The sequence below is a fragment of the Diceros bicornis genome, chromosome 40 (assembly GCF_020826845.1).
Source record: "Diceros bicornis minor isolate mBicDic1 chromosome 40, mDicBic1.mat.cur, whole genome shotgun sequence".
In the NCBI taxonomy this organism is placed as follows: domain Eukaryota; kingdom Metazoa; phylum Chordata; class Mammalia; order Perissodactyla; family Rhinocerotidae; genus Diceros; species Diceros bicornis.
Genome location: NC_080779.1, coordinates 18,109,569 through 18,113,635, shown reverse-complemented (window position 1 = coordinate 18,113,635; position 4,067 = coordinate 18,109,569). Strand labels below are relative to the sequence as shown.

Below are 4,067 nucleotides of genomic sequence, written 5' to 3'. Positions count from 1 at the left end.
TCCCATTTCCCTATGGCCAAGTCACTATTCCTCACTTCTATGGGTCACTACTGCTTTATAATCACCTTTATAGCCACTGGTAGATTTTGCTCATCAGTATTTTCTAGGTAATTAATACTTTAGATGTTCAGTTGCAAGATATATGCAATTTCCACTGATATTTTCTGGAGGAGCTGACAAACCCAGGCTCAACTGGATGCCTCTGGAATCTTCTGAGATGTTACCTAACTATACAGAAGGCTGGGCCTCCTAGATGTCAGGAACACTGTGTTTTTATCCACCAAGTTTCCCTGTAGATAAACCCATTTGTCCACAAAGTCAAGGAGGAAGGCAAGGACCCTTCACATAGAATCTTTAGGCTAGGGCAAGGTGTTTGGACTTTAGTTTAAGACAGAGTTTTGCACAGGGGAGTGCTATGGTCAGATCCTTCAAGAAAGGAAGCTTAGAGACCAGCCCAGAGTCCCTTGCAGTAGCCCAGGTGAGAGAGGGTGGTGACTTGGACTTGAGTGGTGCTAGTAAGAATGAAAGAAATGGATACATCCAGATATTGTTTTAGAGGTAGAATTAAGCTAGACTTGATGAAGAACTGGATGTGGGGAGTGAGGATAAAGAGAACCGAGGCTGACTTGTAAGATTTGGTCTTGAGAAATTTGAAAAGCCAAGACATGAAAGAGTGAGGTAAAATCAGACTTTGCAAAATCTTGTGCTTTGTTTGGGACAAATTTGAATTTGAAATACCTGTTAAGATTGAAGTAGAGTCAACCACGGTGTCCGAGTATGGACTCTGGATGGATATGGAAATTCAGGAGTCGTAAGCATATAGATAGTAATTAAAGCCACGAGAGTGGATGAGGTCACCAAGAGAGGCAGTGTGCATAGAGAAGAAAAGAGGAGTGGGAAATGAACCCCGGGTGGGGCAGCCCTTAGAGAAGAGGCAACAGATGTGGCCAAGAATACCACAAGAGCAGTCAGTGCAATAGGAGGAAAGCAAAGAGTGTCTGGTGATCTGGAAGCACAGAGAATAAAGGGCATTAGGAAGAAGGAGTAGTCAATTGTGCCAAATAAGAGGAAGACAAACATGTCCACTGAATTTGGCACCAATAAACCATGGCAGGCTGCCATGTAAATTGTTCTATCTAAACTATCTAAAAGAATATTGTTCAGTTTTTATACATTTAATAAGCACCTACCATATGCCAGATATTCTCTCAGGCACTGGGATACAGAGATTAATAAGACATGGTCTCTGCTCTCAAGGAGTTCACAGTGGAGAGGAAGAAAGAGACGATAACCAGTGTTTTCATTACATTGTTATCCCATTGATCCTGCAACAACCCTGTACATCAGTTATTCCCATTTTATCAACAAGGAAACTGAGGCAGAGAGAGGTCAAGATATGCCTCAGGTAGTCAATGACAAAACCAGGCCTTGACTATAACATAAAACTTCCAAATAGTCATTCACAGAGGTGAGTGGGAAATGGCCAATGACCAGGCATGTTTGCACTAAGAGGACTGTTCATCTGAAATACAGATGGACTTAGGACAAGCCTGATGCCCTCTTGTCCAGGAAGTGCAGCTCCAGGCCAAATGCCCACTGTCACCCACCCGAAGACTCTTAGATAAAAGTGGCTACACTCAGTCAATTGATTTTTGACAAAGGTGCCAAAATAATTCAATGGAGGAAAGAAAATTCTTTTCAATAAATGTTTCTAGAGCAAGTAGATATCCATATAGAAAAATGATAATAATAATAATCTTGACCCCTACCTCACACCACACACTAAAATTGACTTGAGATGGGTCATAAACCTAAGTGAGAAAAGTAAAACTATAATGCTAGAAGAAAACATGGGAAAATGTCTTTATGATGTTGGGGTGGGCAAAGATTTCTTAGGACACACAAAAACCAGTAACCATAAAATTAAAAAGTAAATGTGATTTCATCAAAATTGAAACTTCTGTCTATTAAAAGGCATCATTAAGAAAAAGAAAAGTCCAATTACAGACTGGGAGAAACTCTTCACTATACATATATCTGACTGAGGACTCAGATCTGGAATATAGAAAGAATTCCTCCACGTTAATCACCAGTTGTCTTGATTGCATGCCCCTAAACCAATTCCCTCTTAAAACAAATTTTCAAAAGGGGGCAGCTTTTGGGAAACCATACAAGTTGAAGCAGGAGCTGTTCCAGCTGTGAGAAGGGACCTTCTGCCTGAGAAGAGCACCCCTGAGTGATGGAGAAAGGATGTTCCCTCAGCCATGTTGCTCCCAAGGAGATATGGAGTTTGGGGCTGGAGAATTTTGAAAAATTAAAGCCAGTTCATAGATTTGTTTTTCTTTTCAAGTGGCAGCCAGGAGAAGAACCAGCAGGCTCTGTGGTTCAGGACTTTAGACTTGCCCTGACATTCTTTGCTAAGTGTATTAGTCAGGATTCTCCAGAGACACAGAGCCAATAACACGTGTTTGAAGAGATTTATTTTAAGGAATTGGTTCACATGATTATGGAGGCTGGCAAGTTCAAAATCTACAGGATGATGCTGCAGTTCAAGTCTGAAGGTAGTCTGCCCACAGGCAGAATTCCTTCTTGCTCTAGGGAGATTAGTCTTTTGTTCTATTCAGGCCTTCAACTGATTGTATAAGGCCCACCCACATTATGGAGGGCAATCTGTTGTATTCCAAGTCCACCAATTTAAATGTAAATGTAAATATTTAAATATATTTAAATGTAAATATTATCTATTATCTAAAAGCACCCTCACAGAAACATCCAGAATAATGTTCGACCAAATATCTAAGTACTGTGGCCCAGCCAAGTGGACACAAAATTAACCATTGCACACAACAAGCATGCTATTGAATTGTACCCACCTAGAGAAACATAATCAGAGATTGAAGATTTTACACAAAGTTTGGATGCCACTATGAGCAGCACAGCATGGATTTGACAAGCTCACAGCCGTTTTCCCAGAGGGCAAATGCCTGATGTTGAGGCTGACCTCAGCCAATAGGGAAGATGCTTTTCACTTTGTGAGATGTGCTCCTGTTGGTGGAAGGCTGTGTGAATCAGGTGGATTGATGGAAAGACTAATTGATTTAGGGACATGCAATCAAGAGAACTGGAGAGCTAGTGAGGTCCTCAGAAAAAAGAGTATAAAAGTATAGCGAAGACAAAATTAGATTTAACCTGATGGTTACCCTGATGGTGTCCGACTTGGAAAATGATGTATGAATGACCGAGATAACCTGCAGAGGAGGAACCAGGGACAGGAACACGTTCAGTGCTATTCAGTCAGAGGTTGCCCCAAACCAGATGCTATTGCAGAAAAGCCAAAGGTAACATGATGTAAGATTGAAAATGTCAGGAAAAACCTAATGATCTGCCTTTCCTTGCGGGCTTATAAGATGTTTCAGCAGAGCACTGGCAAAAGTGGCAAAAGGAAAACTGCAAAGAAAGCCAGGAGGCCGATGAGGAGGGAAGTTGGGGGCCCAACGCCCACTTGCTGATGGCGCCCATCTGTAGACCACCTTGTGGACGCCTAGCTTCCCCACCTGCAACATATGCATGAAATAGATATTAAGTAAAAGCGAGGTTAATAGTTGCTTGCTCAAATTTCATCATCTGACTTTGTATCTCAGAATTCCTGTTGGTTTTGCCGGAAATATAGCTACTGAAATGGATCTAAAAAATGCACGAATGGTACTCTCTATCTGAAAATTGTTTTAATTAGCTTTTGATCTTTTGCCCGGTTATATGCTTAAAAATTTTTTTAATGTCAGATCTTGCTTACACTATCTCTTGTTTCTTCTCATCATAATAGAAGAAATTTGTGCCTTTATTTTTGATACCTAATTGCTTTGAAAATTTTTCTAACACTGAATTCTGTTTGTTATTTTTTTGTAGTTATTTGAAAAATTATGGTTTTAATGCTGATAACGTGGAAGGGAAAAAGTATAACTCCAAGCAATTTTCATATTGCTGCCATGAGAAAAGTAATAAACACGCCAATTTATCTTGGCAAAAAAAATTCTAACGGGCAAAAGACTTAGCTGACCAGACACTTC

General features: G+C 40.4%; 1 pseudogene; it reads left to right on the top strand.

Moving 5' to 3' along the window:
• The first annotated feature begins 2,239 nt into the window (after positions 1–2,239).
• On the top strand, positions 2,240–3,234 carry LOC131399978 (ubiquitin carboxyl-terminal hydrolase isozyme L5-like; annotated as a pseudogene).
• The last annotated feature ends 833 nt before the right edge of the window (positions 3,235–4,067 follow it).